Source organism: Larimichthys crocea, chromosome XIII (assembly GCF_000972845.2).
Source record: "Larimichthys crocea isolate SSNF chromosome XIII, L_crocea_2.0, whole genome shotgun sequence".
NCBI classification, from domain to species: Eukaryota; Metazoa; Chordata; class Actinopteri; family Sciaenidae; genus Larimichthys; species Larimichthys crocea.
The window spans coordinates 41900695-41913698 of record NC_040023.1 but is presented as its reverse complement, the minus strand read 5'-3'; the positions used below and the strand labels follow the sequence as shown (position 1 = coordinate 41913698).

At 40.3% G+C, this 13004-nt stretch overlaps 1 long non-coding RNA gene across 1 annotated transcript; it reads right to left on the bottom strand.

Moving 5' to 3' along the window:
- Positions 1-9394: 9394 nt before the first annotated feature.
- Positions 9395-12521, bottom strand: LOC113747233 (uncharacterized). Its single transcript, XR_003463464.1, has 3 exons — positions 12286-12521; positions 10747-10924; positions 9395-9596 (listed from the first exon to the last, which is right to left on the bottom strand). It is a non-coding gene; the product is annotated as an uncharacterized LOC113747233 (long non-coding RNA).
- Between the last annotated feature and the right edge of the window lie 483 nt (positions 12522-13004).

The window sequence follows — 13004 nt, the reverse complement described above, 5'->3', positions numbered from 1 at the left end:
AGGTCGTGTTTGCAGAGTTTGCAGTGTTCACAGAATGTGTTCCATGTCCTCCTTTACAAATTAATATTTTTTCCTCGCACAGCAGCAGCATGACTGTTGGTTAGGATCCAGCAGAGCAGTCTAGCCTTTAACAAGCTGCACCTGTGCCTAATCAAAGCCCTGCTTTATATATATATATATATATATATATATATGAGTATTAGTAGACACTGGAGGAGGTTAGGACTTTCACTTTAACCTACATGTAAAACTGTGACTCATGTAGTATGTTTCATATAGTGCAAGCCCTCTAAATTGTGTTGTACTAGGAGGCTTTCAATGAAATAAAAAAAAAAAAAATCAATGCAAACTTTCCCCTTAAACCAACTTCTTAACTGATATCCACTGATTTACACTTCAGAAAGATGGATCCACTCCAACTTCTTCTTTCAGCAGAAAGTATAATAAATTTAAGAGGATAGAAATCGTTGCTGTGTTGGCTCATCAGTAATGGCAAATTTTTAAGGTCTGTCCAGTCCAGGGTTTATGTGGGTGGAAGGGTCATCCTTTAGGGTTACTAATCCCTTCTACAGCCATCCATCTTAAATGTTATTTCATTGTGAATGGAAACAAAAGCCACAGCTGACCAGCCTGTAGTCTGAAAGCTGCTGTTCAGGCTAACTTTTCCCCCCAACCCTGAAAGGGTCAATAATGTAGCACAGGTAGTGTGTCAACACTGTGATTGAAAATTGTTTTATTGATGCGTGTAAAATAAAGAGACACATAAAGGTTAATAATGTCATGAACAGCATGCAAGCAGGTCAATTTATATAACGAAGGCAGGTCAGATAACACAAAATGTAAATCATTCTCCGTTAAACTCCTCTGACATCATATATAGTGCATATCTGAGCACAGGGATTCACTCTGAACCTCGTAAAAATGTTAATAGTGAGCTTTTGAGTTCATCAGTGGTACATATATGTATACACGATGACAGATTTTCTGGATATGTGGGCACAGCGGAATAAGCTGTGAACATTGTGACACAGCTCCTGCTGACTTGGAGGCCGTCCTTGCCAGCCTCAGCGGGCCATTGGTTGACATGGGAGGGTCGTCAGCTGACTAATCTCACCTGGCTCTTGAGTTATGAAAGCTGGTCCTTGTGCTCACTCACTCTGTCTTCCAATAGCTAGTGTCCACCCTGATTATGTCTTGTAATTTGTGTTCTCTTGCGTGGACCTCCTACTTGTTACATTGAGACAAAACCATGAATATTATCTCCTTGATATAGCTGCTTTTTTACTCATCCAGCAGACACCAGCAGAGCAATATTAGCATTTAAAGTGAACATTAATTTATTATCATGCTCCTATATCACTGTTGGGCTTAAATAATGAGCAAAATCGCTGCAGCAGAATCACAAATATCATGGATTTGTTTTTTTTCCACTCATTCTTCCTTTTCAAAACTCAACATTCTCAAACTAAAATGACATTTTTTCAGTCAGATCTGGTTGCTGCATTGTCAATCTGTTTGATGATCTAACAACTGAACTAAACTAAATGTCTCTGGTACAACATGACATGATGATACATACATACATACATTATCTGTAACCACTTATCCTCACTAAGGCCTATCCCAGCTGACATTGGGCGAGTGGCAAGGTACACCCTGGACAAGTTGCCAGTTCATCGCAGGGCACATAAAGACAAACAGCCATTCACTCTCACATTCACACCTATGGACATTTAAAGTCACCAATTAACCTGTTCAGTGCATGTTTTTGGACTGTAGGAGGAAGCTGGAATACCTGGAGAGAATCTTCCTTCCTTCATATCTTCCTTCATAGAAAATCTTTGGTAGCTGAAAGTGATCAGTCACTCTGTAATCATGTCGTATTTGTAACTTTCAGATTTCAGCTCTCTCTGAATAGTTCTGAATTGTTTTTAGTTAGTTCTGTTTTTGTTCACAACCCTTCAACTGAACTCTAAAAGGAAATATGTACTTAACGGCTAAATGTTCCACTATGTGCACCAAGTAGTCATCAACTTTGTCTGACATGTAAACTCCATCAATCCAGTCATTCGATACTTTGTTAACGTAAAAATGCTTATTGTGGCCACTTTAAAACAAATACAAACTGTATATGGTCTTTGATACAGTTACAATTATTTATACTTTTTTTTTGCCACAAACCTCATTATTTTATTTATTGGACAGTAGGCCTGCTACATCATGTTTGGCACATGAAACGCTCCACACACTGATCAAACAGCTTATGAGTTATCCCAGCCTGGCTTGCTTCTCTGCAGGGTCAGAGGTCACAGCATGTGTTTAGTGTCATATCCATATTAATAACCACTAAAATGAGTTGTAATCCTAACCCCTCCTGTGGAGCATTGATAAAACCAGATTTTTTTTTTTTTCCTGATGGCAGACTCCTGTTTCTCATTCTGCATGTCCATTTGAGCAACTAATGTGGACATTTCTGTAATAAAGTAAAAGAGTTTTTTTTGTTGTTGTTGCAATATTCAGTTAAACATCTGCAAATAGATTCCTTGCTAGTAGGAGAATGGTGAGACAGACGTTCAGTAATTCTAAACTGTCTGAAGTCACACAATATTTCGTCATCTTCAGAGGATAATGATCAAGCTTTATCTGATACACAGGTGATTAGCTGCACAGTTGTTCATTCACAGCGTCTATATCCCTTCCTAAGGGCGTTTCCCTGAAAGCCACTGTGTGCTTTGTTCAGCATTTTCACACAAAGGAGTCAAAGGATCAAGCCTGTGTTCAAAGTAAAAAAAAACATAAGACAGTGGTCATGAACATAAAGCATAATCATGAACAATGAGAAATAATACTACATTCTAACTTCCCTTTTAAAAGACTGTGTGAAATGATGGAATGGTGCCATATGATCTCATTACTAAGGCGGATCTGTTTAACTGTAAAATGTTAACTTCAGTGTTTCTTTCTTTTTTTCCCTAAAAAGGCATCCAGCTTACATTTGCTCACTTCTATTAGCTCATTCAGTCATATCAACATGTCATAGTTGTCAAATTATTTGTGAAACCTCAGATAATTAGACAAATTAGATCATAAAAGAGATGTTAACAGTCTGTAGCTTACTAAGTGGTCAAAATTAAGGCTACACTTCCCAGGAAGGCCTGTTTGGCATCACAAAGGCTGTTTCTTCTTGTGCATGTATGTTTTCTTTCCTTTTCACTTTACTGAGGACAGTTTGTTCCACCAGCAGCCATGGTGGGAAACTCCGAAAACATTAGAAACTTTGATGTTTAAAAACATCAAACAAACAAAAAAGTGATTTTAAAGATGAATTGATGTTATTAAAAAAAGCTAGTTTGCAGTGTTGGCAATCTCTAATGGATCCAACTTTTTTTTTTAATCCTAACATATTTTAATTCATTTTTATGAAGGATGCTAATGATTTTTCAAGTCTTTCTTTATCCATTACATTTCTATGTGATTTAAATAAAAGTGACTGTTAACAAAGAGCACATGACTTCCAAGTTCATTTCCCCTTAAATGACCCAGAACAAACCTCACTCCCACTGTGGTACTGAGATCTCAGGGCGAGAGAGTCGGCTCTGACAGACACTGATGACTTCCAGGGCACAGCCTCAGTTTATCCCCATACCGCTAATGCTGCTATCCCCAACTACACCCTATTAACAAGAGTTTGAGAGCATTTTTTTTTTTTGATGAATGAAAAACGTGGAGATGGAGTGATTAAAAAGTCTTTATCCATAATCAACTTGGCTATATGAGGAAAAGTCCACATGTCTGGGCAGAGGTCACTGCCCAGACATGCATGAGGCTAAGCCCTCTTAGGCCATCACGATGTGTTATGAAATACTGTTTTCCCTGAGTGGGATCAAATGGAGGTAAAATGCACACACACACACACGCACGCACACACGCACACACACACACACACACACACACACACACAGACATCTGGAGCATTGTATTTAAAGTATTTTAAATCTATAAATGGATATTGAAAAAGCAAATTAATAGTTGAGTAAAAAATGACGCGTGAGATGTGTCTATGTCATGAGCACAAATCTGGAAGCAAATGTGTTTGCGTGTGTGTGTGGATACATGAGCTCTTATTCAACAGGATGAAAACAAGTCAGGACATGGTTACATGGTTCACCTGAACTGGCAGAGCTGTTACACAATCTCTGCTCATTTGAAGACAGCGAAACAATAATACCAACTTTCTGCTGACATTTCTACGAGTTATTAAAAGATTGTTCATAATATTTAACCTTCACTTGATTAGGGTCACTATTAGCAGTGGTAAAATGAACATTTGTGTGTGTGTTTTTTTACATAATAACTTCATAATAACCTCCTTGCATTGTACTGTCATAGATTATTTGTTTTTTCTAGGTGAATTTGTCATACTTTGGACCCCGCCTGGTGAGGGATCAGATGAGGCCTTCAGATGGGGTTGTATTTATTATGTTAATCCGAAAGCTTATTGACATTTGAGCGACTCACTGCTGTAGTATTAACAGTTTCCTAAGTGGAAAATTTCGGATAGCTTCAGCTTGGTTAGTTGTGACATACATTAATGTCAGAGCCAATGGAATATTTTACATTTTGAAGGCCTTTTTTTGTTGTTGTGTACTTCTTGTTCTTACACCTAATGATAAAAAGCAAAGAACACCAAATGATTCTCCTGCAGCTGCGGTGTACACATGCTTGAAACAACTTGAATGACAGGCAAAATGTGAACTTGACTTTCTAAAATACAACCCCTAAGGTTCATTTAGGTTCATCTTACAGGTCTAACTAGAAAACAACATTCCCGACAGCTGTTGGAAGTTCAGTGTTTTTCAAAAACACACTTCAGCCGGAGGGAGCTTTGCTGTCATTGCTGCTTGAACCATGAAGCTCTGGTCCAATGTCCTTAGAGCTCAGCAATATTTTTGCTTCCCTGTTTCCAGTTTTTATGCTAAGCTAACCTGCTAACTGGCTGGTACTAGTTTTATATTTATAGCGTACAGCATACTTGTCCCATAGCTCGTGAATTTGTGCCAACTGACCCATGTCAAATCTTTGTTTGGAACCAAATGAAATTCCAAAAATGGAAGTAGCTACCAAATTAGCTGTGTCTCATGACCTGCAAGTACTTATTACACCGCCAAGCATCCAACACCACCCATTTCATAAGCACACGTGAATTAATTTCAGTGTGCCACTTTTAGATGTCACTTGGCACTTTGGTTTCCACATGCCTTTACCCCGCTGCTCCAGACAACAGGTTCTGCTGCAGAGAAATCACCCATCCATTAATAGCACATCGTCAGCAAGGAAGGTTTATCAAAGCCTCGTAGCACCCACTACCCCACTGGCCAACATGAATAGTGCGATTAATCCTTCACTAATACGATTTTTCACTGGAACAGTGAAATTTGCCAATAGCAATGAGATGATTTAGAGCACCAGACGGGGCTGAGCCTCACATATCTCCAGAGATGAACATAGCTTATACTGTATGTGCACTAATGCCTCCTCGATGCCCATTGGTAGAAATCCAAATGAGGGCACATCATCCCAGATAGTATCCATATGTATGAGCATACCAGGAGGTCCCAGCGAGACTGCAAACAGATCATCCAGCTGTTGTGCCAGTTGTGTAGTAAACACAGCAAGGATTAGTCCATGCTCTTAATCTAGAAGATAATGATTTGAAATGGCCCGTGGGTCAGAGGTCGATTGCACGTGTCCTGTCCTGTGGGCAGCATAAAATGCACCCTGTGTCCTGTCTGCATTCAGAAATAGAAAGACCTCTGGTCCGGGTCAGTGCCTGAGTATCTGCCGTCACACCACAACTGTCAGATTTAGGCTGCCAGGCTCAGATGGTCACTTTGGAAGCACAGAAAGGATAAACAAATACATACAGTGCAGATCACATGCTCAAGCAATTCTTTATATGGCTAGAGAACATTGTTTGCATATTTTTCTGATGTGAGAGAAAGGCAGAGAGTGACCTTACAGGCACTCTAAACGTCTGGATAAAGTGTATAATTCAGATCGGGTCATGAGAGGTCATCGGAGACATAATGGACATTAACAAATGCCTTAATGTATGAGTGCAGCTCAGCCCGTTGAGGTCAAGCGATGAATATGACCTTAACTCTCTTCAAATATTAAATACAATTGCACAATATCAACAGACAAGAAAGAATCATGTCTACCCACTTCAGCTGTAGCAGCTGTAGTTCATTTGATATATTCATGGTCAAAGAGAAATTCATACAAAGCTATAATGTACCCTTTGGAGTTCAAAGTTGTTAAAATCTGAAGCAATTGTTGATGGTGGAAAGCAGAATTTTGTCCCAGAATAAGACATGTCCTGCTTCATTTACATACCTTCTTTTATAATATAATTTTATTCATAAAATGAAATCATGTTCAAGGTTTAAAAGGATCCGGTTCGCTAACTGACCATATCTCAGTAGAATAATGATAGCATCTGCAGTTAGCACCATTTAAAGCTGCCAGATTAGTGCTGCACTACTCATATCACATAAACACTGAAACAGTTCATTCCAATCTATCCTGGCTGCTTGTCAAGACTGTGCTTCGTCTCAGTATTCTCGTTTTTTTTTAGCTTTACTTCAGCCTCGGATTGAACTTCCTGTTGAGTTTCTGTTGCTGGTTCAAACCGTCAAGTTCAATCATTCAAAGTTACAGAACGAGGCCCACATAAACCCTGCTTTAGCTCCACAACCACCTGTGATTGTTTCTGTGAATTTGTCATCTCGTAAATTTTCGTCACCAGTCAGGTGCTTCAATCCATCCAAGCTTCTAAATTCAGTGGTGATTCAGAATACTGAGACCAGCTTGAGGATTTAATGAGTTGTCTGTTTGTGTACTGAACACCTGTGATTTCATCAGTGTCACTTTGTCCACGTTGGCTTCATATCAAAGTCAGTTTTTGACATTGTAAATAGTAGCCATCATCCAGAACTATCTCCAGGACGAAGACTGTGTGCTATGTTGGAAATAGAATAAAAGTTTCCCATCAGACTGAGCTGCACTTTTGGTGCTAATGAGCAAACATCATACTAAAATACAGATGCTCTAAATACTGCTGCTGATACATTCCTTTATTTATAGACTCTTCTATACTTAGCTCCCTTGTGTCATTAATTTCTTTGTACGCATGTTATTGTGATTTGTGTAGCCCACGAGAAGCTACTCCAAACAAACCGACCCCAGTGGGATTAATAAAGGTGTTTTGAAGTTCTTGTACACATTATACCTGCGTTACATCACTATATTAGCACTCTTACTGTCACTATATAGTATGCTGACATTAGCATTTAGCTCAGAGCTCTGTTGTGCATGAGTACAGTCGCACTAGCAATGCTGGGGACCGGCATTCTGAGGTGGGCCTTAAAGACTGGTTACGTCTGAATATCACCACACCAATCATGACACCTCATCATAAGGTAGATACAAATGTGTTTTGCCCCTGTTACCTAGCTAACAGATGCAGGGACATAAAATAAATCAGTTTTGAAACAAAAAGTGAAATGGGAGATGACCCTGTGCCGGTAAAAGCTCCAAAGCATGTGGTGAGGAAATATGACCCTGATTACATTAAATATGGATTCCTAATGGATGTGAAATCCTGTCACAGCCCAGTTTAGTTTTTCCATTTTTGGTCACATGTTATGTTTTTTTCACATTTATTTGGAAAGATGGTCCTAGGAAATATTTCAGAAGTGGGCTTTCAGAAGTGAGCTCTAGCTGCTTTACAGTCTTCAGCAATCATTTTTTGTTTATCTCTTACTTACAGAGTTATTTGTGTGTTTTTATAAACCTCAGGAGGATTAGCAACTCCATATTAACAACTGTTACTACAATTATTAGCATAATTTAGTCTGAATCCTCCGAGCAATACATGATTAGAGTGTCAAATTCAGATCATGTTTGGTTCCAGAAGGTGTACAGCATATAATGGGAGTACACCTATTCAACAGCGAACAACAAATGGAGGAACACGTGAGCTCTTTGTCAACTCATGTCATGTCCAGCCACTTTCTACTGGAAAACCTGTTCAACAGACAGGACTTGTCTCGCACTGCGCTCACACAAACAGCTTTCCCTGCACAAACATGTTTCTTCATAAAGAGTCTTCCAATCCTCTCCTCTGGAGACAGTAAGTGAGCTTGCATATTCATGACGGGTGCATGTATTGTCATGTTACAGCTACAGACAGGAAAGCATGTACCCACTAACCCTTCCTCAGATGAATCACTAAGAGCTTCTACACACTAACAAACACAAGTGCATGATGCATAATGGTAAGGATGCACAGGAGGCCATGCAGTAAGATAGAGTGCAACTATAATGGATGCATAGTGCCAGCAGGAGAATGCAGCCTGTTTAAGAATGATAGCTGAAAGCCAAGCCATTTTAGGAGAAGGGGGGCAGATCCATAATGCAGAAATCCCAAGGGGCAGCACCTGCCTGCTTATACAGGCAAGAACACACACGTTTCTTTCCCTCCTACACACACACACACACACACACACACACACACACACACACAGCATGCAGGGCCAGTAGAGGCTGTTGCTGCGGTGGTGTGAGGTGCAGAGTGGGGCCCCTCTTGGGCAGAGGCTTTTTGTTCCTCTTTCATGGGCTCTGCTTCCCTCTGATGATGGGCCCATTGTCCGTGCTTCCAGTGGACCTGGACCATTCAGTCCTGCTGATAAAGCCCCCTTTCACAAAACCAAAGCAGGGGAACAAGGAGGGAAAGAGGGAGAAAGGGGAGAGGAAGGCAGTGATGGAAGTGTGGAAAGGCAAAGGAGATAGGATGGAGAAATGCAGAGAGGGTTAAAGGCAGGAAAGAAAGGGTTGTGATGGAAGAGAGAGCTCTGGAAGGACAAGATTTTTAGAAGCTGGACTAAAAAGAACCATCCGAGTTAGAAAAAGAAAAGAACAAAGGAATAACTGGATTGGAGAGAGTATTTTAAAGTGGAGGGGGTAAAACCAAAGCTTTCACTTGCTCCTCATCTGCTGATCTGAGATTAGCCATCAGGCAAACAGAAGCTCTTGTCTCTCCAGTTGTTTCCAGCCTGTTAGATCACACACTGTGCAGTCAAAACCAGCACACATCCACTGCACATTGCATGACCCTTTTTTCCATCACCGCAATTTTTCTGAACTTTGAGGAAAGCTTTGTGCCACCCTTAAATAAAAGCCAACATCAGCGCTTGACTCGCAATGCTCTTGGCTGCAGTTCAGCAAAACAGCACTTACGTAATTATGCAGATTTATTTATTTATTGTGTGTAACCATGGTACTGAACCAAACATGCCCTTTATTTATTTATTTATTTATTTTTGCCCGGAAAAGTGGGAAAGAAGAGAAGAAAAAAAAAGTGACCGCTGTCGTTGTCATGCGGAGCCGGAGGGGATGCTGCTGAGAATGTCACACAGCGTTCGGTCATAGCAGCAGGGCTTGGCCTTGAGGCAGCCTCTCCTCTTTCTCCTCCGCAGGATTAGAAGGGGTGAGTGGTGAGCACTCATCATGGTCATGTGCTTTTCACCAGCCTGCTACACACAGTGCACACAGGGAAAAACACACAAGCAGAAAGCAGTCAAAAGTGGTAAACAGCAGCCAAGTGCCACAGGAAGACATGGATTGAGGCCACGGGTCATACAGTAGAGGGACAAGGAAAGAGTGAGGCAGCTGGTCACTTCAGATAGTTAATGATCCAGTTGCCTTTCACCAAAAAGCAAGGCACCAGAAATAACAGGCCAAGAGAGATACTAAAGCAGATTTTCCTTCTTAAATTTAATGAGATTTTTCACCCATAGCTTTCTTTCTACCAAGAGGTCCATTAATCTGCCCTGAAAAGTAATAATCTAAAAATAGCTGCTCTAACGATGAAAATGTGTCAAACTGATTCTGCGTGCTATTTTTGAATAAAGCCTCATGACGTGATGCATTGCAGTGGAGGTGGTCATCATAACATAATCTGTACTGAGCCCGTCCAGAACGTTTCATGTTAGTGCGGGCATATCGCATTAACCCTAATGTGCGGCTATATGAAGACGCTGTTTACGTAAAATGTAAAGCAGGAGAGAAGTGGAAGAAAGTCTATGTCAGTGCACGGAGATGAAGATGCCCTTCCAGACTCTGTAGAAAAAAATAAATAAATCAAAGCTGGTGACTCAGTTTGACAACTCAAGCACTCTCATTTGGCCTTTTTAAAGCTTAAATGTAAACCACATCTGTGAGAGAAAACTAACAAATTTCTTTGCACATCCTCATCAGAGGGAGCTGAAAGCAGCCTGGTACGTCATGGCATTTAAGGTCAAAATAAAAAGTTTCTGTTGAAATGTTAAAAATATTCAGTGATGATTACAAAGTACTGCCAAAAGCCTCAGAGGGCGCATTATTGTGCCAAAGCAATGAGCCATTTCAGAGTTGCAGTGTCCGTAGAATATGAATTTTCATTCTGTTGTTTTAATCCAGTGACTGCACCCGTTACATGTCTGATATCTCACAGACTTTTGTGTGTGTGTGTGTGCGGGGTCATTCAGAGGGCCAGAATAGATTTAACAGGTGTCAGGAATAGAGCTGAGCAATTATGCAAGCAAAGAGACCCACTAAATGAGCATTTGCATAAATCCTTACACAAATAGACATTTACTGAAAAAAAAAATGAACCTCTGTTGCTCAGACTTGAGATAAAAATACCGGTTTTGTGAATGGAGAGGGGGTTGTAGATCCATAGGTTACGATGGTAATTACAGGCGGGTTAGAGGGGGGAGACAGGAAGCGTTGAAACTGAGCGGCGAGTAAAAGCCACAGGGAGGATATGTTTTTTGAGGAGACGTGGATGTGTTCAGGACTTCCATCCGCACAGCAACAGGCACTGGGACAAAACAACAAGAAGAGAAAACAAGAAATGTGAAGGACGGGGAGGAAAAGGATGAGATGGAGTGTGAGAGGGAAAAGAGAAATAACACAGAGGAGCACGGGAGAACTCATGTGTCCTGCCACTTAAATGTCAGCCTGACAGCTGCAGCACTGTGTGCTGCTTGAATTTAAATGAAATCACATTCAACAAAATAAGACCAATTCGAAGTTTGTTTACGTTCAATTAACAGTAGCGTCAAGAATGTAAAGTAAAAAGACAGAAAGATTAATGTCATTTGAGCAAGGGAGGTATAGCAAGATGGGGGGAAGTTAAGGAAGGCGGAGGGAAAGGGATGGAGCAGGAGGGGTAGGTTAAGTACAAATTTGGAACCACACAAGCCAACCACACACTGAAAGACTGTAATTTGGATTTTCCCAGAATAGCCAGTAAACGAGGGAGAGAGGAGGGACGGAATAACATAAACTCTTTAGCAGCACGCAACACGCACAACAACAACACACTCCCCAAAGACAGTCATCGTATCTCACACACACACACACACACACATACACACACTCATGTCATGTATACAGAGGCATACATATGAGCAGTGCATACATCCCTGCACTTAAATGTGTACATACATTTACATGGGTACAAAGTGACATGCAGAAACGAAACACTCTGTTGATAACATGAGAAATATTCAGCATTTTGAAGGAGTACATTCATTTACTGTCACGCCTAGAGTTAGATAAGAAGATTGATAGCTCTCATGTCTGTACAGTAAATAAGAAGGCACCTCCAGAAGTCAGTCAGCTTAGCTTGGCACAAGAAGATCGATGCCACGCTTATGTTTGTACAGAGGAAGCCACAAGCAAGAGTCAGTTAGCCTAATTTAGCACAAGAAGATTGATACCGCTCTCATTTTTGTGTGGTAAATAACATGGCACATGTAGAAGCTAGTTAGTTTAGCCTAGCACAAAGACTAAAAAGAGGAAAATGGCTAATCTAGCTGTGTCAATATGTAACAAAATCTACCTACCAGGACCTCTAAAGCTAAATTTAATCCAAACTAAAACCAAAGTGTTAAAATGACATGTTTTACGGGGGACTATTTCTTGGCCGGTCGCAGTGATTTGACTCTAGAACAACTCATTTTTATACTTTGGTTTTCAGACAAAACAAATGACATATATGTTGTTGATTAGTGAGCATTAAATGGGTTTAAACGAGCTTAACTAACTCCCTGTTTTTAGTCTATGGTGTGCTACTTGTACTTGAGTAGTATCTTCTCATCTAACTCTTGCCATAAAAGCAAATAAGTGTTTTTCCCATTTAATGTTTAGGTGTTTTCTCTTTTCTGTTTAACTCACCTAAACAATATGATTGATGCTCAGGTCTGCATCAAGTCTGCATCTGTGTACGCATCAACTCCTCTGCAGCCCTCTGCATTACACCCTTCAGAGATGTTTGTGTGTATCAGCAGAGAACTATAATTCCAGCTTTAAACTTTCCAATGGTGGTTGATCTGAACAACACAATTGATTTATTCTTCAATTCTTCAAACTGTTTTCTTTGTTTCTTCTTGCTGTGGTCATTGTTTTTCTTTACTGAAACAAATGTCTCTGTAACCGATCATGCCATTTATACAAGTAACTAATACTTATGGTACTTCCCGAAACAGCTGAAACCAATAATGTCATCAGGAGCAGTAGTGTCATGGCTGATTTATGACTTTCAATGTAACACTTCTTCACAGGACAGCAAAACACCACACACAGTGATCTCTAGATATTCATCTCTGTACTGCATGTCAGTTATGCGGACAATGCACAGACATGCGCGGTTACCAGCAGCTGTCTATCAAGTCTATAGTTTTAAATATACATGCATTCAGGGTAACTGGTCACAGATGTTGTGAGAAAGTCAGCAGGATCTGACATGCTGACTAAAACACTAACAGCGTGAATTGCAGAGAAGTATAAACAAAGTGTCATTCATCGCATAGCACCGGAAAAAAAGTTGAAAAATCAGCTCTAATATGTCAAGCCTTTGCATATCTGTTTTACATGCAGCTTTACTTCATTATCAC